Source organism: Lacerta agilis, chromosome 6, assembly GCF_009819535.1.
Source record: "Lacerta agilis isolate rLacAgi1 chromosome 6, rLacAgi1.pri, whole genome shotgun sequence".
Lineage (NCBI taxonomy): Eukaryota > Metazoa > Chordata > Lepidosauria > Squamata > Lacertidae > Lacerta > Lacerta agilis.
Genome location: NC_046317.1, coordinates 21048570 through 21074783, shown reverse-complemented (window position 1 = coordinate 21074783; position 26214 = coordinate 21048570). Strand labels below are relative to the sequence as shown.

Genomic DNA, 26214 nt, shown 5'->3' with positions numbered 1-26214 from the left:
CCACTCTGAGCCCACTGCAATTTTAATCATTTTCAGCCACCCCACCCCAGATGCTATTTGCATTTAAAAAAAAAAAACAGCAACTGCCCATTAAGTGCAACAACACATTGTGGTTTGGCCCTAATTCTGTCATGGATTTAGGCCCTCATATTCCAGGAATTAAATACACACTTGCACTGTCAAGAGGTAACAGTTGGGAAAATGAAAGGGAGAGTAAGTTTTAATGGTGGAATAAGGAGACGGTGGTGAAGATGGGGGGTGTTTTCTGTCATAGTTTGACGAAAAGTGTTACGTTCGTCACTGATATCATTCCAAATCATAACTGTGTGTTATTTATTCAAGTCATTATTAGAAAGATATAAGTTATCGCTTACTGCCAATTCCATGAAGGGCAAAGAATACTGTTGGTAAGAAGATTTCTTCCTTTCTGCCTTGCTGTTTCTGCAAGAATTACATAAATTACATTTAAGTCATTGGATAATTATGAACTTTCTTCTCCTTTATATTTATATGGAATATTGATTGAATTGCACACACTGTGCTTTTACAATAAAGTGCTCGCTCCCTTTTTTTTTTTTTTTAACGTTGGTTCCTTTGTTCATCCAAAAGGAAACTGACAGTTATCCTTTTATAAGCTATTCTAAGGAACATTTTCCCTTCTTTGAAACTGATTGATGCACTCTTTTAAATGTTCCTGCAAATATCTTTTGAATTTAAGTTTCTGCATAATGTAATAAGATAAAAAGAATTCTATACTTCAACAAGAGACATTACAAAGCAACCGGAGACATTATCAAGAGCATTAACAACCTCCTAATAGCAATAAAACCTTTTAACTGTCTGATGTTGAACATGCTCCCACCAAACCACCACATATTATGGTAATTGGCTCCAATTTCTGAATCTTTCATTGCAAAGTTGCAAGTGAGGTAGGAACTGAGAAGTAAACCTAAATCCGCAGTCTTGCCAGTTTATCCCTACCCACCTAACTCGTTCCTTCCCTACAAACCACACACCATTATAATGTTGTTTATGATGTGTGGGATCAGCACACATCTGTCTTCAGGCAGCAGCGCTCCTGCCCTATTACAGAGGCTGTTATACAACATTTCTTTCTCCGAATGAGTTCTTAAAATAATTCACGTTTTTCCCCCTCTCGTCAAAATCTATCATAACAACTCCAGTTGTTGCCTGCTGATCATCATTGGGAAAGGAAACTTTTACGCTATTTTTGTTTATCAATTTTCTGTATTTAACCTTCCCTCTAACCGAGCCAAAGTTTAGTTTCCAGTTTGAGGCTCTGCTAATTGCATGAAGAGAAGCAGCACAAGAGCAGAATGGTTTTTTAAAAAATAAAATAAAAAATCTGCAAAGTTTGTTCAACCCTATGAAAGCACATGGAAAAAGCAGAGATTTCTTGTTTGAAGGCAAAATGAGGTTTAATGGCAATGTCAGCACAAACACTTAACCTTGGGTTTACTTCCCATTTAATGTTGCGAATTCAGATAAATTGTCTATTGTGCAGCAAAGTTCTTTAGAGCCTGACACCTGGCACACTGGTTACTTCACTCTCCTCTTAGTGTTGCTGATCTAGCAGATGTCTTCATTGCTTGACTATAATGGTCAGTTTCACGTGTGATACATGGTTTGATTACTGAACAGCTCATGACTTGCAGCTGCAAACTGACTCCACTTGAAAAGCACTGAGGTTGGAGGTGCCACGAAAAGATCTGACCGTTCTCCCTGCAATGCGAAGTCTGCTTTAGGATTATAAAATTTATATTTCACTTCTCACTTTTAAAAGTCCCAAAGTCATTTACTACCAAGAAGAGATAATGTCGTGATAAAATCACAGAAGTGTATGCAGAACACATTTAACAATATCATATCATATCACTGGTAGTGCCCAAATGTCCAGGAAAACCAAAATGTATTTTCCTGGCACCAGAATGATGACAAGGTTTGGGTCAGATGGGCCTTCCTTGGGAGTGCATTCCATAATGGGGGGGGGGCTGCTACAGAAAAGGCCCTTTCTCTCAGAGGTGCCATTTTGGGAAAGGCTAGCCCATTTGGGAAAGGCTAGCCCAAGCGAAAGGAAAGTCCAATGCTGTAAAGAAAAGTATTGCATAGGAACCTGGAATGTAAGAACCATGAACCTTGGTAAGCTGGATGTGGTAAAAAATGAGATGGCAAGAATAAACATTGACATCCTAGGCATCAGTGAACTAAAATGGACAGGAATGGACGAATTCAGTTCGGATGACTATCATATCTACTACTGTGGGCAGGAATCCCGTAAAAGAAATGGAGTGGCCCTCATAGTCAACAAAAGAGTGGCGAAAGCTGTACTGGGATGCAACTTCAAAAATGATAGAATGATCTCGATACGAATCCAAGGCAGTCCTTTTAACATCACAGTAATCCAAGTTTATGCACCAACTACCAGTGCTGAAGAAACCGAAATTGATCAATTCTATGAAGACTTACAACACCTTATAGAAATGACACCAAAGAAGGATGTTCTTCTCATTATAGGGGATTGGAATGCTAAAGTAGGAAGTCAAGAGATAAAAGGAACAACTGGCAAGTTTGGCCTTGGAGATCAAAATGAAGCAGGGCAAAGGCTAATAGAGTTCTGTCAAGAGAACAAGCTGGTCTTCACAAACACTCTTTTCCAACAACACAAGAGACGACTCTACACATGGACATCACCAGATGGGCAACATCGAAATCAGATTGATTATATTCTCTGCAGCCAAAGATGGAGAAGCTCTATACACTCAGCAAAAACAAGACCTGGAGCTGACTGTGGCTCAGATCATCAGCTTCTTATAGCAAAATTCCAGCTTAAACTGAAGAAAGTAGGAAAAACCACTGGGCCAGTAAGATTCAATCTAAATCAAATTCCTTATGAATACACAGTTGAAGTGAAGAACAGGTTCAAGGATTTAGATTTGGTGGATAGAGTACCTGAAGAACTGTGGATGGAGGCTCGTAACATTATACAGGAGACAGCAACGAAAACCATCCCAATGAAAAAGAAATGCAAGAAAGCAAAGTGGCTGACCAATGAGGCCTTACAAATAGCGGGGGAGAGAAGACAAGCAAAATGCGAAGGAGATCGTGAAAGATACAGGAAATTGAATGCAGATTTCCAAAGAATAGCAAGGAGAGACAAGAGGGCCTTTCTAAACGAGCAATGCAAAGAAATAGAGGAAAATAACAGAATGGGAAAAACCAGAGATTTATTCAAGAAAATTGGAGATATGAAAGGAACATTTCGTACAAAGATTACCACAATTAAGGACAAAAGTGGAAAGGACCTAACAGAAGCAGAAGACATCAAGAAGAGGTGGCAAGAATACACAGAGGAATTATACCAGAAAGATATGGAGGTCTCATACACCCCAGGAAATGTGGTTGCTGACCTTGAGCCAGACATCCTGGAGAGTGAAGTCAAATGGGCCTTAGAAAGCCTTGCCAACAACAAGGCCAGTGGAAGTGATGATATTCCAGCTGAACTATTTAAAATTTTAAAAGAGGATGCTGTTAAGGTGCTGCACTCAATATGCCAGCAAGTTTGGAAAACTCAGCAGTGGCCAGAGGATTGGAGAAGATCAGTCTACATCCCAATCCCAAAGAAGGGCAGTGCCAAAGAATGCTCCAACTACCGCACAATTGCACTCATTTCACACGCTAGCAAGGTTATGCTTAAAATTCTACAAGGCAGGCTTAAGCAGTATGTGGACCGAGAACTCCCAGAAGTGCAAGCTGGATTTCGAAGGGGCAGAGGAACCAGAGACCAAATTGCAAACATGCGCTGGATTATGGAGAAAGCCAGAGAGTTCCAGAAAAACATCTACTTCTGCTTCATTGATTATGCAAAAGCATTTGACTGTGTCGACCACAGCAAACTATGGCAAGTTCTTAAAGAAATGGGAGTGCCGGATCACCTCATTTGCCTCCTGAGAAATCTCTATGTGGGACAAGAAGCTACAGTTAGAACTGGATATGGAACAACTGATTGGTTCAAAATTGGGAAAGGAGTACGACAAGGCTGTATATTGTCTCCCTGCTTATTTAACTTATATGCAGAATACATCATGCGAAAGGCTGGACTGGATGAATCCCCAACCGGAATTAAGATTGCCGGAAAAAATATCAACAACCTCAGATATGCTGATGATACTACCTTGATGGCAGAAAGTGAGGAAGAATTGAAGAACCTTTTAATGAGGGTGAAAGAAGAGAGCGCAAAATATGGTCTGAAGCTCAACATCAAAAAAACTAAGATCATGGCCACTGGTCCCATCACCTCCTGGCAAATAGAAGGGGAAGAAATGGAGGCAGTGAGAGATTTCACTTTCTTGGGTTCCATGATCACTGCAGATGGTGACAGCAGTCACGAAATCAGAAGACGCCTGCTTCTTGGGAGAAAAGCAATGACAACCCTAGACAGCATCTTAAAAAGCAAAGACATCACCTTGCCGACAAAAGTCCGTATAGTTAAAGCTATGGTTTTCCCAGTAGTAATGTACGGAAGTGAGAGCTGGACCATAAAGAAGGCTGATCGCCGTAGAATTGATGCTTTTGAATTATGGTGCTGGAGGAGACTCTTGAGAGTCCCGTGGACTGCAAGAAGATCAAACCTATCCATTCTCAAAGAAATCAGCCCTGAGTACTCACTAGAAGGACAGATCCTGAAGTTGAGGCTCCAGTACTTTGGCCACCTCATGAGAAGAGAAGAATCCCTAGAAAAGACCCTGATGTTGGGAAAGATGGAGGGCACAAGGAGAAGGGGACGACAGAGGATGAGATGGTTGGACAGTGTTCTTGAAGCTACTAACATGAGTTTGGCCAAACTGCGAGAGGCAGTGAAGGATAGGCGTGCCTGGCGTACTCTGGTCCATGGGGTCACGAAGAGTCGGACACGACTGAACGACTGAACAACAACAACAAGCCCATTTGGGGTGACTCATCCACATATGAGGAGCACAAGTTGATGAGCATGCATGTGCAAACCAGCCCTCCATCAGATTTGGGCTAAAGTGTTTGAGGTGCTAAGAAAGAAAGAAAGAAAGAAAGAAAGAAAGAAAGAAAGAAAGAAAGAAAGAAAGAAAGAAAGAAAGAAGGAAGGAAGACTAAGTGGAGTAATTATTTCAAAGCAAAGAATATGCATACTGTTGATACATCATCACTCAGATCCAAATTAAAAATGGGATGCAGGTGGCGCTATGGTGTAAACCACTGAGCCCAGGGCTTGCCGATCGGAAGGTCGGCGGTTCAAATCCCCGTGACAGGGTGAGCTCCCGTTGCTCAGTCCCTGCTCCTGCCAACCTAGCAGTTCGAAAGCACGTCAAAGTGCAAGTAGATAAATAGGTACTGCTCCGGCGGGAAGGTAAACGGTGTTTCCGTGTGCTGCTCAGTCCTCTTCATTCCTGCTTCTGGATTTTACACCCGCAGAAACCCCTATCCAGGGAACAAGACTCTTCTAGCAACAAACTGGACAAGACAATGTTCTGGAGTTTAAAAATTGGCCACAACTTCATTGATTCCAGATGTAGGTAGGCTTTGGCTTGGCATTGCATGTAAATTCCTCTCAGCCTCCCTGGTGAGGGGCTGAGGAATGAACAAGGTCGAGCCTAGGATAATTAGTCATCCGCATCGCACTTGGATCGTGCTCCCAAGCCACTGAAGGCAGCTCCACACCTTGGCTTTTGGACAGATACTTCCATCTAGACCCCTCTACCGGGGTTCCCTGTGAACACACACTCTTCTGAGGTAACATATGTTTCCTTAACTTATTATCAGGGGAGCAGGGGTGGACATTGGTAATATGGTGCCCTGAGCAAGGACAAAATTTGGCACCATCCTAAATCCAGCGCTGAGGGGAGAACTACTGTATTCTGAGCAGCCACAGATATGAAAAATGACAGGCTGCAGCATCTAAGTGGGTTTGTTCTTCACACCTAGATCATGCCACCATCGATGCCGCTTGAGCAGGGCCTACTCTGCAGCGTCCTAAGCAAAATGACAAATCCCATGTGGCTACAAAGGAATTATACAAATACTTCTTCCTCAAAGGGGATTCCATATTTTGAGAGTGAAATTCCCAGATCGTCACGTATTTAGCAAATTGGAGGAGATTCCCAACCCGCAGGTGCAATCCAATAAACCAGCAGGGTGGGGAGAAAGGACCATATTCCGCACGTTTCCAAAATTGAGAAGGTAAACAATCCCTTCACTACAAATGGCTCCTGTAAAAATTTACATCAGGTGAATGTGGTTCACCCCCCCCCCAAAAAAAAGCCACCCTTGGGAGTCTTCCGAGAATAATGAGGCCCAGGGCCCAGAGGTTCCCCGCCAGTACTGTAAATTAAATGCTGCAGCCCATTAACACTCTCATTATTAAGATTCTTTAAAGACAGCCTTTGCAGTGCTCCAGCAGCTTGGTATACAATTAAGAGATAGCTCTTGTCATGAGCCCAAACATTGTCAGAGCTTACAATTAACTGACCTCTTTGCAACCGCTCCCGAGGAAATAACAAAGCTTAAGAAAAGGAAAAGTCGCACAGTCTGTAGAGTGTCATTACTCAGATATTCTGTGTGCATGTGTGTTGCTTGCTAGTAGCAGCTGTGGCAACAATATTAACTATTACGTGTTTGTTGTTCTTTTAAAAAAACACCTCCGTATTAAACATATCCAAGTCACACTTGGTAATGAGCACGACTTTATTTTCAATAAAATGAAACGGTATTTTGAGTTACTACAGATTGATTTTCTATAGTCATTCGAATGAAATACGCACCATGTTTTCCTTGCTGGCAGTTAGCCTTATCCAATGGGCTCAAATTTCTCGGATTTGTAAAATACTCTTCATGCGTTATAAAGCCCTGGATGCAGAGCTGAAGAAAGAGGAGGAGGAGGAGGAGGAGGAGGAGGAGAAGAAGAAGAAGAAGAAGAAGAAGAAGAAGAAGAAGAAGAAGAAGAAGAAGAAGAAGTCAAAAATAATTGGTGTCACGTTATCTTTAATATTATTACATTGTTCACCAGTGTACAGGCACTTTCAATTCACTTCAAGTTACAAAGTGCAAGCTGTCTTCAGTAGTGTCATTTTAATTAATTTCACAGTGGCGATTTGAAAGCCCAAACTTTAAAACACACACACGCACACAAATTCAAAGCCATTGCATGCCTTTTATAAGTAAGCAGCAGTAAAGTCACACACACACACACACACACACACACACACAAAACAACTTCACAAGCCAGGTGGCAATCTTTAATATATACCCAAGATTAAATCATATTGAGGGAGGCTTTTTAAAGAAATAAATAAAGAAGGGGGGAAGAATAAGGACTGGCGTTATTTTTTCTCCTGTAAACACAATAAAGTGCAGATTATAGATAAGACCGAACATGGGCTAAGCCTTTAAAAACAGCTTGTCGGCTTTATTCATGCAAGTTTAAGTCACGGTATTAGTGTCTTAGACTTTTTAAAAAGACGTCATGGGAGGCACTTTGAAATTAATTAAAAGCCTGCATTCATTTGTTTGGGAAAGATAAACTTTATTCATGGGAAAATAACTCTGACACATTTCCCTGCCCGCTATAGTTTTCAAGCAAAAATTAGACACTGCCGGTAATACCTTAGTATTACTTTTCCTTGGGGTATGCCATACAGCTATACAGGGTATGAAGATTTCTGAAAGAAGTATTTATTACTGGTACATCCAAAAGATTTCATGTATTGCATCAGAAAGGCTTGATCGACACCAGAATGATCTGTCAGTTTGTTCTTCTAATTTTTTTTTATATTAGTATTATTATTATTATTTTTAAATGTGCTTGCTTCGGAAGTTCAACAGCAGCCCCTAGTGGAAACCAGGAGTACTGGTGGTCTGGTCCTTTTCAATACAAACCTACCCCGCAGACCCTGGCAGCTTGCAAAAACCAATGGCAATTGTGAAACCAAGTACCCTAGAGAGACTGCATTAAAAAGGCAAATTCTGCTTGTGCGCTCGCTGTGGCCTGCATGAACCGCTGCTGCTGGCATGTCACAGTCAGAATGCGACCTCCAGGACATTGAAAACGCTGGCCTTTGTCATGGTAATCATTGCAAATTTCAGCCGCTGTCACTCCGAGGGGGGAGTAGGAGAGAGACACAGCCAACAATATACATCTGTCTGGACTGTCACATTCATTTTATGCATGAAGTCTAATAATTACCCACTGAATAATACCAGGGGGTGCAGGTGGGGGGGCAGGGAGGGAAGCACTTTGGAATAATGTTCAGTGTGAGTTAAGTCAAAGCAAGGAACGGCACAAGCATGAGCCTATTATGAACCTTGGCTGCACACCTATTATTATGATGAGTTCTGCCTTACATTCCCGCAAATGGAAGACACAAAACAACCCTTGTGTGGAGGGGGAAAGTTTGTTTGAGCCTCTCACTCCCCTGAATGGCAGGTCACAGCGGCATTCAAATGCTGTGAGAGTTGTGGCAGCATAAGTTATCCTATCTCCTTTGCTACTTACATTGCAGCCATTTGTTTATTTTTAAAGGTCCCATAGATGGAGAAAAAAAAATATCCTCACCAGCTCCGGTTAACTGACTGGAATTCCATATTGTTCATTAAGACACCGGAGTAACTATAGATGCTCCACTGGCAAAAACAGAGTTATACCTTTTTGGAAGGCTACTTAGGGGGTGCCATATGTCCTCTTTTTCCCGGACATGTCCTCTTTTTCGTGGGTATGTGAAATGAGTGTCGTCATAGCGATCCATGGTTAAAAGTAGAAGCCGGCGAATGTGTCCTCTTTTTTTGCTCTTCAAAATATGGCAAGCCTAGAGTTCATTTTAGAGGGGGGGTGAGGGGGAATTGACTTCTTTGCCAGTTACTGCTTCTTGTCTTCACAAGTCCACTTGGTTTTTTGACATAAGGGGTGGTGGGTGACAACAAATGTCTTCATCTAGAGTTATGAAATGTGCTTATTTTTGTAGGTGAATAAAGTTGCACCTATTGCTTTTAGTCAAAGGTCTTTTAAAAATAAATGACAGACAGACAGACAGATATACAGTGGTGCCTCTGGTTATGAACTTAATTTGTTCCGGAGGTCTGTTCTTAACCTGAAACCGTTCTTAACCTGAGGTACCACTTTAGCTAATGGGGCCTCCCACCACTGCCACGCCGCCGCCATACAATTTTTGTTCTCATCCTGAGGTAAAGTTCTTAACCCGAGGTATTACTTCCAGGTCAGCGGAGTCTGTAACCCAAAGTGTTTGTAACCTGAGGTGTTTGTAACCCGAGGTACCACTGTAGATGAGAAAGTAGTAACCGTAAACCTTATTTAATGGCATCTGGTAGGTGCAAGTCTTTGAATTTCTGTCTGCATTTTCCTTGGTCTCTGAACTCTTCCTGATGGAGGAAAAGGAAAGGTGGTGCCATCGGTGAAGATATACAACCCTACCGCTCTTTGACAAGAACACTTATGCCTTTATTCCCACCCCCAATAAACACTTTGGCGTGGAACTAAAGAATAGGAACCAATCCATTCAGTCAAGTAATCCCTCAGTTTAAGACTGAAGTGACAAAGCCTGCAAAGGTTTAACTACTCCAGGCCACCCTACCATTAAGCAGAATGTGGTGACTGTCTCAGGCGGCAAATTCTGGGCTGCATCCTCCAGAGCCCTCTGTTGGATGACAGAGGTGTGAGTGCAAGCACTGAAGTAAGAATTAGTTTCCAGTCCAGTCGGTTTCTGTACATGGAACAGGGGGGAGGGGGGCAGCCATCTTGTTTGTCCTTCACTTCAGGCAGCAAATATTTGTGAAAACTCATCCACATTTCTCTGATATACGGGTACATATTTTAACAAAGCAATTTTGCCTAACGCAACAAATTTTTGTAGGTTGCTTTCATAAATATGTGGGTTTTATTCAAACTTTACCCTAGTATATCCATTTCTGCACATATCGATTGTCGAGAGAAGAGCATTGCAAATCTCAGAGAAAATGTGGATTTCAAAGGATGGATGTATTTCGGTTCACACATTGTTTCGGAAATTGTGAATTATGTAGGTTCGCCTTTAAATGTGAAATGAATTGAATGTTTTCCCCCACCCCTGGTTCTGTGTGTAATGCTTAGGACATCACCAGTGCTCAGCTGGAGCTAAATAGTAATAGCGATGTTACAAAAGCTATGTTATGGGGGGGGGGGTGTGAACATTAAACATTTCCCTATATAGCTACAGCTGAAGAAGGAGGGAAACAATCTAATTTTCATATGCATTCAATATAAAAGAAATGCACAGGGGGTGAAAGCAAAGAGATATGAAAGAGAACTCAATGGGATTCAATATCTGAAGTTATAAATGTCTGGATAGTTCTGCTACATCAACACTGGGGGAAGGAAAAGTAGCTGGATTGTAGTGCTCCTAATAACACCATCTAAAGCTTGTGTTACTTGGGGATTAGATGAATGAGGGTGGAGGAGAACGGAGTTGCTGAATGTAAGCTAAACAGGCAACTAAAAAGGCTAAGTTCCATAGTTAGAATTTCAATCATTTTTCTTCAACGGGCTAAAGTATCAAAACTGTCAAGTCTCACTTAGTATCATAGCATCCATCACGGACAATGTGAAGCAAAGAAATTATTTGTGATCTCTTCGTTCATTCATGTTATTCTTCAACCCTTCCACTATTTGAATACTTTCTTGCTCCAGCACTGATAACAGTGAAAAAGTCCCAGCAGGGAACTCCAAACCTCCAAATCTGTCTATCCATTACTGAGATTTGCTCGTTTTGAGCCCAAACATAATTTTTTTTCAGGCAGGGCGAATGCTGCAGTGGTGCAGGGTGGTAGGCAAAAATGAATGAAATTTTAGCATTAAAACAGAACTTTGGTTCACATACAGACCAGAGAGATTATGACATAGCACTTCTCTTTTTCCCTGGGAAATGCCCAGAACTGTCTACTCTGACATGCTCAGAGGCATGAGGGTACCTGGATCTTCCTTGCTCACCCCTACCCATCCAGAGTTATACAGAATTGGTAAGAGTTTTCCCAAATACGTGGTTCAGGTTTCCTTCCCCTACACAGTGGTTCATTGCCACATGCAGACACAAAACCAACAGAACAAAGTATACAGACAAAGAGAGGCAGATTTTTGTGCATGGGCAAAGACTGAGCAGATCTGTACATTACAATAATTGCCCTCTTTCTTGCGTATTCCATGGTAAAAGTGCATCATCTGAGTGAATTTGATAGGTATGCTCGTTTATGACATCACACTGTGACTCGTATCAGCTTTAGAAAATGTTATTGTCAAGTCTTAATCCAACAAATTTTCAATAGCCTAGTTATTCCCTGCTAGATAAAAATTTAGTACTGTACAGGGAAAAAATCATAAAGGGATTTCAAAGAACTGCAAGTTTGGAAGTATTTCTTTAAAAATGTCACCACTAATCTCTGCAAATCGACAACAGAATTTAATAAAAGTTCATCAACATTAATTGCCACACTCTTGAATAACTTTTGCATGTAATTATTACAAATCTAAAAAGACATTGCCTCGGGTTCAATATCTTTTGGGATCATCTGCTCTGTATATTATCAAAGCTAATGGAAGATACAGCAGCATAAATTAATCTTGCTCTAAAAGTAAAGGAAATTGATGTTGTATAGTGCAATTGGAGTGGAATTTCACTCATCCTAAATCACAATGGAGATCATGGTACTCCAATGATTTGCAAATTGCACTTGGGAAACCCTGAGGTTCCTTGGAAGCTTATTTCTCAATTAGGATGATAATAATGAACAAGACAGTTTGCCCATCTCTGCTGATTTTCCCATGCAATATGCAGGCATTAGAACATCATTGTTTTTTAAAAAAATAAATAAACCAGATCAACTGATGTATATGCATGTGTGAATCAATCCAAAGTGAAGGGCATGGGAACAGGTAGCAATAAAGGGTGCGGTGAGGTGGATGCAGAAAGACAGGAAGCCCTGGACAGCAATCTAAGACTGCAGGCAGTGTTGAACTTGAGGCTCAGTTGTTCAGACAGACAAGGGTATGCGTATGGGAAGGTCATAAAATCGCAGTAGCTTGTTCCAGGTCACCTGATTCCACATCAGCACTTCCTCTCAAGAGGTACCTATCTTTCTTTGAAGCCTAGTGGCAGCACACCAGGTAATGGTACTGACTTAAGAAACATATGAACAGCTTGGCTGGATCAGACCAATGGCCTCTCTAGTCCAGCATTCCATTTCCCACAGTGACCAACCAGGTGTCTATTTGAAGCCCAAAAGCATAACGTGAGGGCAATAGCCCTCTCCTAGGGTTATTCCCCAGCAACTAACATTCATGTCTCTGATCCTGGAAGTAGCACATAGGCATAATGACTAGCAGCCATTGGTAATCCTTGTCGTTGGCCAATGATCGGCTCCAGTGACATTTGACGCCACAGAAAATTGTGGGGGGCACTGAACATACAAGAACATACAATGGAGCAGCTTCATGGCTGATGGATGGAATATATTTTGCTTTACAGTTCCCTTGATACTTCAGGCCTACATGTCACATGCAAGTGTGTACAGGAGGTGGACATTTTGTGTGTGTTCAACTGGCGTGTGGCTGCTGACCCACACACTATTTTGGGGCCCCAGGAGGGGTGTGTGGCATGGCGGGCCTACGTGTGCACTGCTGATGTGCACAATGACCCGGAACAAGACCCCCATGCAAACAGAGTTACCTGTATAACGGTAGCCCAATGGCCCATTTAGAACAGGAAATGACACTTCCAATCCAATGCATGTTGCTGCCTGAGACAAAGGACAAGATGGCGGCCCTGTTGCCTCGTCCCGTGTGCTGAAACTGGTTGGACTGGCGGCTGAACACTGTTGACAGGACTGTTCACTGCACTTGTGGGCAGACAAGTAGCCTAAAGAGCAAAGGGAAGGCCATGTGGCACACACAGAAGGAACAGCCAGGGATGTGCTGCTGTTGCCCCCAGCATCTTCTCCCTATGGTGATTACCTCACATAATCTAACGGTAAAACCGGCTCTGCTTCCAGTGGAGCAGAGAAGCCATGAGGTGATGGTAAGCTTGGAACTTTCTCTACACACTATTTTCATGTTCCAAATTGGCCACTCCCCAAGGCTGCTCTCTGTATCATAGGGCTTTAAATACATATACATTAGGCAGAGAGCCAATCAAGTATCTCTTCCTCCTGGTGATTCTCTACTTCCAGTGATCTAAATGAGCCTTGGGGCAACTGTTACATGCATTTCTCTGTAACATGTACTTTGGGCCTTATTCTACATGAAAGACTGACGTTCATTTGCAGATTCAGCCAGGGTGTCTGGGTTGTAGCTCAGCCTTTTGCCTCCAAGGAAGGCAAATGTGTCTGTCTGTATGTTCCCTCAGCCCTCTTGCTCACAGTGCTTTCTCCCCGGAGTTTATTTGCATGAATAACGGCAAGCACTGATATAGGCTTTCAGGGTATTAGACCAAACCTGTAAATGAATGCATTGGTTCATCACAATTCATTAATCAAGACTGTGCTGGATTTAACAGACAGCAGATTATTAGACACCAAATTATACAGACTGGGAGTGGCGGGGGGGAGAGTTCCCAGAGGGTCATATGTAATGTGAATGGTTTTGCATAAAACTATAAACCCCTATTAAATTAAAGACACACAAAAATTATGTTCACTGCTTATCTAAAGTAATTTTTTTAAGGGATGTTACACTAATTTACTTCTTAACTGGTCCTGGTTACACTGCAAAGGGCTAAAGGTTAAATGCAATGCTTCCTTTGATGCTTGGCTAAGCAACTCATACTAACATACCCTTATAGAGGTGAAGAAATTAATGAAATTACTACTGTAATTCATTGCTAATGGAAAATCGTCAATGCATTAAGCCAAGAGTTCAAACAAATTCTCTGTAGACCCCAAGACCTAACCCTATGACTCAGACTATTAGACTCACAACTCTTATTTCAAGTTCTCTCAACTGGGGATCATGAGAGGAAATTGTCACGTAATTCCACAAAGTTTGCAAATTGTTGACCTTGGTAGCTGAGGTCTCCCTGTGAGCAAGCACGGGGGAGGGGATTGAACTTTTAATTTCCACCTCCATTCAGAATCCTCCTCCAAATTACCAGACAGGAAGAGGAAAGCAGTCAACCCAGAAAGTAGTCAACACCCTGAATATTGCAATTTGTGGGTTAATATCATGACAACCAAGTAGAGATGAGCTGCTGGACAAAAACTACATATTCATATCAAATTGTAGAACATGAAGCATACTGACCTTTTTGATGCTGTTGTCCAACAGTATCAGGAAAATATAAATATTTTTTTCTATATACCTTGCAACCATGCTTGGGGACCGAAAGAGCTGTTTGTTTGGCACTTATAAATGCCAAGGAAAGTGAAGCAAGTCTGCAAGCTGTTTGCCGAGGTTGTCAGTGCATCCATTGGGTAGAAGTTCTAAATATTAATGGGTGTGAATGCATTTCCGGGTTACTTGATTGTTTCCCAGTGGGAAGGGGGACATATGCCCAGTCCTGGAGTCTTAGACCCACCAAACAGAAAGCGGGGGGGGGGGGAAGACTCCTGTGGTCTATTTTAATGGGGGACAACCAGGAAAACATGGTTGCTGCTTTCTTCCCATGGGTGACAAAGCCTCACATTAGTGTACCCTTCCCAAGCAGAATGGAGATTTTGGAGCCAAGATGCTTAGAGAAATACTTAAAATTGTGGCAGCACCAAGCTATAGGGAAGCATTTTCCCCTCCTCCTCCTGCCTGGTTCTTTCGGGGAAGCACCCAGAGTCTGCAATCATTATAATTCTCAAAGACGGGAGAATTGGTTCTGATTGAAGTGAGGACCACTTTAACATCAAAACCCAGCTCCCTTGCACCATTAAAAATTATTAATGTTAAGGCTTATCGTGTCCCTTAATTATATAAAACTCTACAAGGAATAACAACCTGTAAATTTACTATGCAAATGCTCTTAATTTATGACAGATTGCTACTTCAAATACAAGTATTAAGTCACTATTAGATTTGTTTAGGTAATGCACTAATATGCATCACTGAGGTCTTAGATTTCTAAGTAGCAATAGTGTTTGTTAGATGCAAATAAGGATTACTTTAATTAAAACACCATCCCCAGCATCTCAGAAGATTTATTCCAAATCTTTATATAGGGCAGATTCATTATCTTTCTGCAGTTAATAAAAAATACAGCCTTCTTTGGTTACATTTTATAATTTAGCATTGATTACTATTTTGTTACTAGAAATAAGATACTAATGTCTTTTAATGCAAGCCAAAAGCAATTTTGTCAGCCCAATTAAAATACTATTGAATAGCGGCTAAAGAAACTTTAATTTCTGCATAATTATATAGTGGGTAAATGTTTTCGATATATATATTTTAAGCACATTAAGCAGCAGAAAGCATACACACCTATTATATTTAGCTAAATCGGCCACTTCCGAAAGAGATAAAACAGAAGGACTGGAGAGAACAGGTTGGCATTGGGTGGGTGGGTGAGTGGATGGGTGCGATAGACAGACAGACACACACACACACACACAGAGAGAGAGAGAGAGAGAGAGAGAGAGAGAGAGAGAGAGAGAGAGAGAGAGATATGGACTGGTTGGACACAGAGGAATGAGTTGGGGAACTACCAAGGAACATAGGCTCAGAGCCCAGGGAGTGGTGGTGGAACAATGATGAGTGGTCAGGGAGAAGAGGGAGAAGCAGGAGATGACTAGGAGGGGGAGGTGTCAGAAGCTGAAGAGGGAACAGGACTTAGTGAGCTGGGAGAGTCTGTGGCAGAGAGAAGATCAAAATCAGAGGCAGAGACTAGAGCAGAAGAATGGGAGGGGGGCAGAGATGAGTCGGGCTGGTAAAGAATCACAGGTGTTTCCCCTCCTGCTGAGACAAGCTCCCCTCCCCTCCTTGTCGCTCAGAACCAGGAGAGGCATGAAGAGGGCAGAGGAGAAGTTGACTGCATGCAAGCAGAGTCTCCAATTGCTTGGAAAAGTTCACCATTCTTCTTTGAACACCTATGTTCCCATCCTGTTTTTCTGAACATATTCACACAAATATACAAGAATTATTGCAATCTCCGCTATTAATTATCTTTGGGGTATTTCCCCAGACCTCTTGCTCACAACCAGAAATCCCCTTCTAAAACTCAGTGGTGAGCCATGTTTGCACCCACACTCATCTGTATTGTGATATCTTGTAAGCATCGGCAGAGAGCAGTTTTATAATCAGAATAGCAATATAACTTTATATAATGATGAGTAGTGGGTCCCACTCTCCCACAATGACTGAGCCAGGGCTGATGAGAGTTGCAATCCAACATCTAGTGGGACACAGGCTCCCTACCCATGTCCTATAGAATCTGAATTTTCCCCAGCAAGCCAAAAGACTTAACAAAGGTAAAAGACAAGATGGTAAGGCTACAGAAGTCCAGCCTGATCATAATGGTTGTTTTCTGCATTATGAAATGCTTAGCATTGAGTTGGCTCTGTAGGAACTGTTGTCATTTGTGATTAGGGACACACACAAGCAGATACTTAAAACACGCCCGACAGATAAAAACCATGTTAGAATCCACCCCATGGTAATGTTGGCAAATAGATTTGTGCTCCTTAAGTACACAGTAGACATTTCAATTAATAATTCACCTTGCCAATAGTTTTGTAATATTCTGTAAACAAGCTAATGAAACCAAAGCTTCAACATTTTGTGTGCACTAATAATGCTTGTTTAGAAAATGATCATTAGTGGATTTAATTCAGATCTGCCAACTCCAGTTAAAAATTATTGCTGTTTTCATTCCACTGAAAGGAGGCAGGGAAAGGGAGCATCCCGCTGTTTTGAAACACACTGTTTATGGCAACCCACTAGAAGTTATTTATCCATTTCTCTGTTGTAAATCTGAAAGCGTTGAGGGGAAATAATGCCACAAATATATATATCACCAGAGTACTCGCAGCAAGCGGAAATTCCCAGTTTAATTAAAGACAATGAATATCATCTTCCTATAGATCTTTTTGTACCATAAAAGATGTCTTCCCAAACAGCGGGGGACTCGGGCCTTATCAGAGCAACAGCAAAATTAATGAAGGTTCACTTGGGAGGCTGGGAACAGGTCCTAGCAACAGATAAAAGAGAAGAAAGGAACGGGAGAGAACAAGGCTTGTCATCCCGAGGCTATATGATACCGCGGTTGTCTCGCGTGCATTGCTTTCGTACATCACAAAACTGTCCCCGGCATTCTCCATGCCGGTTTTGTGATGTGTGAATGTTCGTTTCTCCTTGATCTCCTTTGCTCCTTTCAGGGTGCAAGCTTCCAATCCGTCCATTCCGCCGCTTCTGTCAAGACGAACGTCTACCCTCCTGCGTCCCTCGTCACCCATCAGTTTTCAGTGTTTGCGCACCACTTGCGGACAATATAAAAGAGGCAAACAGGATAACCGCTGTGAGTCACTTCTGCTCCGGAAAGCCCTGAAAACTGTGTCTCAGACCCGACAGTTTTGTCAATGTAGATCAAGAGTAGGGCTCCTCCCTCTCCAAGTCACACCCCACACTCTTCAGGCCACCACCACCCCTCACCAGTTCTGCTTTGCATCCTCCTTGGGTGTTTTCCCCTGGCTGGAATGTGTCCTTGATCTCAGATAATGCTCCTTTGCTTGGAGTATAAAGAAGGCATGTGCAAGTATGAAGACATACTTCCTGCAAAAAGTTAAAACTTCCTTTCATTACTTTGCCCGCTTTTTCCTTTTTCTTCTGCCCACTACTGGAATACGGCCCCTGAAAGGTTGCCTAGTTGTGAATGTGGCGATCAGGTTCCTCCCCACAAGATGTAGACAGGCGCACATTAGATCAGATGGCTCTAGAGTGGTCCTTAGTTGAGTCATCTTCAGCCTAGCTCCATCTAATTTCACCCATTGCCATACAAAGTACCTACACTGGGACATCTGACCAATTGGTGCATCTAGCCCAGTGTTTCCCAAACTTGGCCCTCATCATCCCTGATCACTGGTCCTGCTAGCTAGGGATGATAGGAGTTGTAGTCCAAAAACAGCTGGAGACCCAGGTTTGGGAAGCTCTGAACGTTTTCTTCAGCAGTGGTGAACCAGGTGGCCCTGAACAGCTCACAAGCTTGCCTGAGCTTCTATATATTTGAGCGATGGCGTAACACTGCCAAAACTAGTGATGGAGACTTCCCCATGCATAAACATTTATCTGCTGATACCACTGGCATGCGGTCTTCTTGAATCTCAATGGGATGTTTCTTATTACTTTATCCTCCCCAATACCTCCTTCCCCGGATGCACAGCTCTGCATCACCAAGGGACTCTTCTACCTTGAAGAAGGCCTTGCAAATTGACTCGGTTTTGCCTCCACAGAGGCTGCTCCTGTCTTCGCTCCCCTTAAGCTGCCACCGCCACTGAAGTGTCTCAGCTCACTTGCAGAAAAGCCAAGCTCACTAGCCAGAAAGCGGAATTAAGAGCTGTAATTACTTGCAAGCACGATATGCACAACTCTGGGTTGGTCAGTTGTCCCTAGGATCCTGAGAACTAAGGAGGATTTTTAGTTGTTTTATTTTACTATGTCAGAATTGCAGAAAGCATGAGACTTCTGAAATTCTCTTCTCCATATAGTTTATGGAGAGCCTGCGGCCCTCCAGTGTTGTCGGACTACGACTCTCATCCTTGACCATTGGCCATACTGGCTGATGAGAGCTGGAGTCCAAAAACATCTGGTACCCCACTCCTGACTCGGCCAGTGGTTGTATGTATTATCCCGAGCACCACAACAATTTTGAAATATGCTGCCCTTTTAACAACAATGAGTATCAAATACATGTCAAGTGAGTGTTATTAAAATATCGAGCAATTCTGTTTTTTAATAAAAGCCTCAAAAGACTTATAATGTCGACATTATTAAGCATGTTGTGAATTTTACATTACAAGGTGGGTGTGGGGGTGTGAAAGAGAGAAAAAGAGAGAATTTGCCATATACATAAATATCACCCACCAAAAGACTGCTGCCACCAATGTCTCTTATAGGTGCTGGATCTGTCTGTAATGGAGAACATGAGATGCTTGTTCCTAAGCCAACATGCACTTTCCAATAATGACTCATCCTTCAAACATTTATTGAAAATAGGCTTTTATAGCTGTGATGTCAACCTTCCTGAAAGACTGCAGATGTACGGATCACAAGCGCTAAAGCAAGCTAAATTCATACTAGGTTTCCCTGGCAACTGAAGTTAAACACATCTAATGGAGAGAGCCTGTCCTCAAGTTTTGCTTATTGGGCAGGGCAGGATCGGTCCTAAACACAAACACACACCCATATGCCAATGGAACACAAGGTATATTTTGACTTGAATTGGGGATACAGCTGTTGCACATCAGCAGAGAAGGTGCCATTTCCCACTCTGAATCAACCAGATTTTGCCAGATAATTCAACTGTCAGAGCAGAAGAGCGTCACACTATTAAAAAGATATTTGTCTTTGTAGGATCAAACTTAGCTATTCTAAAATTCTAGACCTTCCTGAGGCTTGGGCTGTTTTAATGGTATCACATCTTTCTAACAGCACCCAGTAAGTGCCCTTGTGCAGTTATACTAATATCACCCATTTATTTGTCTTAAATCTGCAAGTAATAGCATAAGTATCTGTCATTAGTGGTGATATGCTTTTAGATCTATTATTACCCCTTTTAAGGTTTTTTTTAATGTTTTATAAAGCAGACAGAAGACTAATGTTGGCTGGGTGATGTATTAATAAAAATACATTCCGATTCCCCCCACCCCACCCCCCAAAAAATGCACGCCGCCATGTCTGATTTCTTTAATTTAAAACCACTGCTTTCTATCCTGTCCTGATAGCATAGGACACAATGAACACTTCTGGCATTCTTCTGTCTTCCTCCTAATGTAAAGATATTTGAAAGGTGTCTCCATATTAACCCAGGATGAGCATATTTTAACACCTTCAATCCTTTCATCACAAAACTTGCCTTCCAACTTTTATCATCTTGGTTGATAAGGGTATTTTAACCATCCTTTCAGCTTTTCCTCTCTTTTTTGCAACTGATGGTGTTCTCATCTGAATGCTGATCTAAGGAAAGCCGTCATACTTACAATGGTATAGTGCTATTATTATTTCCTGCTTCAGAACAATGGCACAAATTTCCATGAACAGGGCTTCTCAGAGCAAGATTTTCTCCACCTCCCTTTCCTCTAAAAAATCTGCTCCTGTGAATAGGAATGAGGAGAGGTTAGATGGCCCATAATACCCACTCCAAGACTACAGTATATCTGTAACAGGGATTAAATGAGATGCCTTGGGCCTTTAGCCTAACCCTTCAGTCTAGCAAACAAAATTCATGTACGGAAACAAAATTCTTCAGTAGATCAACAGACCCAGCGCAGAAATGTCTCCTGTATCAGAGAGAGAAAGAGAAAACAATTGCATCCACCAGCAGTACAAGCCTAACTCCTTGCCTAGTCCCATAAGTTTTTAATTTTTTAGTATTTAACTTCTATGCTGCTTAATATATTAAAGATAATCTCTAAGCGGTGAACAAAAATCTGAAGCAACAGATGACTTAAATTATTACAAAAATAGTAAAGGTAAAGGGACCCCTGATGGTTAGGTCCAGTCACAGACGACTCTGGGGTTGTGGCATTAATTTTGCTTTACTGGCCAAGAGAGCCGGCGTTTGTCCAGACAGCTTCCAGGTCATGTGGCCAGCATGACTAAGCTGCTTCTGGCGAACCAGAGCAGCACATGGAAATGCTGTTTACCTTCCTGCTGGAGCGGTACCTATTTATCTACTTGCACTTGATGTGCTTTCGAACTGCTAGGTGGGCAGGAGCACGGACCGAGCAACGGGAGCTCACCCCATCGTGGGGATTCGAACCACCGACCTTCTGATCGGCAAGCCCTAGGCTCTGTAGTTTAGACCACACTTATTAATTAATGTTACTAATATAAACAAATCAATATAAATTCATTTTCCTCACAGTATTCACCCAGGGTCCAAACAAATCTTCAGCTCACCCATAGAAGACTTACAATGAGAAGAGTTGCTAGAAACAGCAGACATCACCCTTGTCTCTCACTCTAGACTTCTTTTTGATGGGCAGGCCCAAGGAAGATGGGACTTCCTCAAGGTGCCCACAGCTGTGTCCCATTCACTCGCCACACACAGTTCAAGGTGGAGCAGGTTCGTTGAGTTTCCCAGGGGGTCCAGAGGATGGGGAAAGCCTCCCCCCTCCACTCACAGCTCTTTTTCACCCTCTGTCCTCCTCTTCCAGCTGCTCAGATGAACTCTCCACACTCTGTTTTGTTTCCATGAAATAACAGACTGCTATAATCGTTGTGGATTTTTCCCATGCTCCTGGCAGGTGCCAACTTCTCAACTGGCACCTGCAGCTATGCTTTAAGCGCCAGATTGATCTGCATACATTAGCAGGTGAGAACGTTTATCCAAAAGCTTTACCTTCTGACTTCTCCCCTTGTGACCTCAGAAGAGTTGTGATATTTGCCTCTTCTGGTTCGGAATAAATTCACATTAATAAGAACCCCGTTTTCTTCAGCGTGCTTCCAAGTTTTCTGCTTTGCTCTGTTCAGCAAATGAATTGAGACAAGCACTCTTTCTTTACTGTGCTTTCACAAAAGATACAAGTTATATGGAAAGGAAAGGAAAGGCAGAAAGCCACCTTATATGAGGTCACACTATCCATCCACCTAGTCTTGTCTACCCTAACAGACAGTGGTCATCTGCCACCTGAACTTTATTTTAACTGGAGATCCCAGGGGTCTTCTGCATGTGCTCTACCACTGAGCTATAGCCTGGCACAAGAACAGCACAGTTTACAGGGCGATCCTAAGCAACTTCATTCAGAAGTGAGTTACATGGGACTTAACTACCTATGAAATGTGCTTCAGATTCCAAACTTGGCCACCTTAATGAAGGGCAAAAAAGCCAACGTCTCACTATGGCTCCATCTGAATTTTTTTTTTCAACACAAAGGCTGGGTGCTGAAGAAACCTAGCAAATTAGGTACCTGCTACCACAGATTATTTTACAGGCTAGAGGCAGAAAGTCAACTACAGTGGCACCTTGGTTCTCAAACGCCTTGGTACTCAAACAACTTGGAACCCAAACAATGCAAACCCAGAAATAATTCTGGTTTGTGAACTTTTTTTGGAAGCCAAACATGCTCCGTTTTGAGTGCTATGCTTCCAATTTGAGTGCCACACTTCCATTTTGAGTGTTATGCTGAGGTCTGTCTGTTTTTGCTATTTATTTTGCGTTTTTGTTTTTGCGGCTCTTTTTTGTTTTGTTTTTGTGACTGTGTGGAACCCAGTTCAGCTACTGATTGATCGATTGATTGATTGTGTAACTGCAGCACATTGTTTATTGCTTTCATATTATGGATCAATGGTCTCGTTAGATAGTAAAATCCATGTTAAATTGCTGTTTTAGGGGTTGTTTTTAAAAGTCTGGAACGGATTAATCCATTTTGCATTACTTTCTATGGGAAAGCACACCTTTGGTTTTGGAACGGACTCCCAGAACGGATTTAGTTTGAGAACCAAGGTACTACTGTACCTTTGCTATCCTCCCCACCAAACCTGTAATGCATGGTAGGAAACACTTTGATTTCCCATTCAGCTCAATGGACAATTAGCACACATTCAAATGAATGGAAAGGTCTGCACATGAAATTCTAAGATTTGTGCAAACCTTGGGTTTCCCACCATAAATACAGTATCTATTACCGTATTTTTTGCTCCATAAGACGCACTTTTTTCCTCCTGAAAAGTAAGGGGGAATGTCTGTGCGTCTTATGGAGCGAATGGTGGTCCCTGGAGCTGAATTGCCCAGGGGCCAAAAGAGGATCATGCTTTTTATTTTACAAAGAGAAAAGGGAGTGTTGAAAGGACCCGGTTCAGCAGCTGATCAGCAAGAGATCGGGAGAGAGATAAGAGTCCCGGCTCCCTTTCAGCCCCGCCCTCCTTTGTTGAATGTGCTGCAGAGGGAGGTTGTTTGTTTTCCCAGGACATGTGACTGGCTGATTAGATTATCTGTCTGGATAATCTAATCAGCCTTTCCTTAAGATTTTTCAGAAATGTGAGTTAAACCTCATAAAAATGGGGCTTTTCCTCTTTGCTTTTCCCCCTTTGCAAAAGGAGCTTTGCTTTTCCCCCTTTGCAAAAAAAGCTGCAAAACCTTTAGCTGATCCTCAAAAAAAAAAACAAAAAAAACCCCAGGGCTTTTCCCTTTGCAAAAAAAGCTGCAAAACTTTTAGCTGATCCTAAAAAAAGCCTTTTGCCTTTGCAAAAACAGCTGCAAAACTTTTAGCTGATCCTCAAAAAAGCCAGGGCTTTTCCCTTTGCAAAAAAGGCTGCAAAACTTTTAGCTGATCCTCAAAAAACAAACAAACACAAAAAGGGCTTTTAGAGGAGGAAAACCAGAAAAATATTTTTTTTCCTTGTTTCCTCCTCTAAAAATGAGGTGCGCCCTATGGTCCGGTGCGTTCTATGGAGCGAAAAATACGGTAAGAGGGGGAAGTGGGCAAAGAAGGAGCCATTAACACACCTTCAAGCTATGTTTAATCTGGTCCCACAATTCATTTTCGTCCTCTGAATTATAAACCATCAATAATCAAGGTTTGCAACAGAAATGCTTACGAACCATGATCAGTGGAACTGATCACCAGAACGCTAATGCCATGTATGAACTGATTGTTTGCATTAAATTATGCACAAGAAATACAAACAAGAAAAAGGAAAGAAATTAAAGCTTTGTTCCCTTATTAGCATAAGGTTAAAGCCAATGAATACATAATTGTTCCACACCCAAAGTATTAAAGGATTTTATTCTTAAAGTACAAAGAAATTAATATGCAATGCTGCCTTATTTTACAGGCAAATTGTTTAGTTCCCCTCTCCCTCTCTTTTCCTTCTCTCTCTGGAAAAAAACAACCATTTTCTTGCTGGAGGATATTGCCATGAATGAGGCTAGACAGCCAAACTAATATTGATTCAAGAGCACATATCTGAGAACAGCTCAGAACAATAACTGTAAAATGCTATTAGCATATTTTCATTTCAAGTTCCATTTACGTCTATAAATCCCATAATTAAGTTACACAATACATATTTCCTGAGTAAGATAACACAAAATTAAGCATAAATATACGGACTGCAAATTGGCAACAATGCAACTAATGTAAAACATTAAAAAGATGTAAAATACATCCCAATACTACAAAATGTATGAGATTATTCCAATAATTACAGTTTATTGTCATAAAGACAATTGCCGGCTTAAGTTCAAAGGTAAACATAACAATCTATCAATCTCATGAACACCAGCATTGTTGTGTTCTTTCAATTTACCCAACAGTCCAAAGAAACGACTTCTTATAAATAATATTCCTCACCCACACCCACCCAGAGGGTAGTGATTTTTTTTATTTTATTTTTTTTTGCTTTTATGTCGTTTTGAGTTTTCTGCTCTTCAGAAAACTTTACTAATCAAATTTACAAATGATTAGTTTCGAAATCTAATTTATCTCAGTATTAGGGTGCCCTGCGGCCTCTTTTATAATTTTGTCCGGTTCAAATATAGAGAATAATGTTAAAGCAGCAATGTCTCTCCGTTATTTAGCTTATTGGGGGTATAATCTACAACCAAGCACTTCACAGGCATATTCTCTATCAGCATATCCATTTAAAAAAACAACAACACAAAGCTTCCATTGCACTTTCACCCTCCCACTGAATCCTTCTAGCCCTACCAACTGATGACACGGTTACCCAAGCACCATTCAGGACTAAATTGGGGAGCCCTTTAAAAACTCAGGTGCAGTTTACATCATACATCTGGAATCCAAAAAACTTTTTTCCTGTCTTCCAAACCATCACCTTGTCTTCTCTCACACAGGTTTCACTGGGGCATTGATAATAAGCTGCGCCACACACCAACTTCTTCCTCCTACCTTTCGAAATAAAAAAGTAGCCTACACCAGCCTTCCTGGAATTGGTGCCCTCCAAACGTTTTGGACTCTAACTCCCGTAAACCTCAGGCAACTTAGCTAATGGTCAAGGAAGATGGGAAACTGACCCTTTCCATCTGCTCAATTTGGATGAGAAATACTTGATACCTTGGTACATTGTTTCTCTGTTCTTCTGCCCCATGAGGGTAATGGACCTTACCCATTTCTCCAGTGTGGTGTAGTGGTTAAGAGCGGTGGACATGTAATCCGGTGAACCAGATTTGCATCCCCGCTCCTCCACATGCAGCTGCTGGGTGACCTTGGGCTAGTCACACAAAGTGTTTGTTGTGGGGGAGGAAGGGAAAAGGAGATTGTTAGCCGCTTTGAGACTCCTTAGGGTAGTGATAAAGCAGGATATCAAATCCAAACACTTCTTTTAGGAAGATGCCTGTATCACATGCAAATTAGCCTTCAACAGGGGACCACCACCCCCTTAAAGATGCCAGTTACTTGCCCGAACGCAAGATACCTGCATGCTCTTTACTGTCAATGGCTGATAGATGAGGAAGCAAGAGTATTTTGCTTTGATGGAATCAGGTCGACGTCTACTTTGGTGTTCTCCAGGTGCCTGAGCAGCAGAATGTTCTATTAAAGTATGTCAAATTAAGCAGAAAAACTCAAGTCATTTCTTATGCCGAATTGATATGTCGATTTAGACAATTTAAGAACAGTAACAAATTAAGCAGGTGATAGAAGATCGATGCACAAAGCATCTGTTATTATCTCTGGACCTGACAGATAATCAAGCTCTGTTGAACGTGTAATCAACCCTTCTTGCCTGGTGAATGAAGAGATGTTTTAAGGTGGTTGCAACAGGATCCCAGGATCATTGCGTTGTGGCTCATTTCTGAATGTACAAATGCTGCATCAAATGTGCTGAAGAGTTTAAGCTGCATTTCCATCTCCAACCTTAATAACAGAGCAAGTCAGCAAGTATCACCATCAAGAACACCATTTATAGCAATAGGGTTTGAATATGAATGAGGCTTCAGAGCTGCCTGGGTAACCTACTATACCATCAGCTTTAGCAACAGAGTTTATATTTTTCTGTTAACTACCATATGCAATTGCTGCTTTTAATGCAAA

The 26214-nt window shown here is 41.8% G+C and overlaps 1 long non-coding RNA gene across 1 annotated transcript; it reads right to left on the bottom strand.

Moving 5' to 3' along the window:
* Nucleotides 1–330: 330 nt before the first annotated feature.
* Nucleotides 331–26214, bottom strand: LOC117048141. The gene is made up of 3 exons (XR_004426809.1): nucleotides 25598–26214; nucleotides 6810–6906; nucleotides 331–441 (listed from the first exon to the last, which is right to left on the bottom strand). It is a non-coding gene; the product is annotated as an uncharacterized LOC117048141 (long non-coding RNA).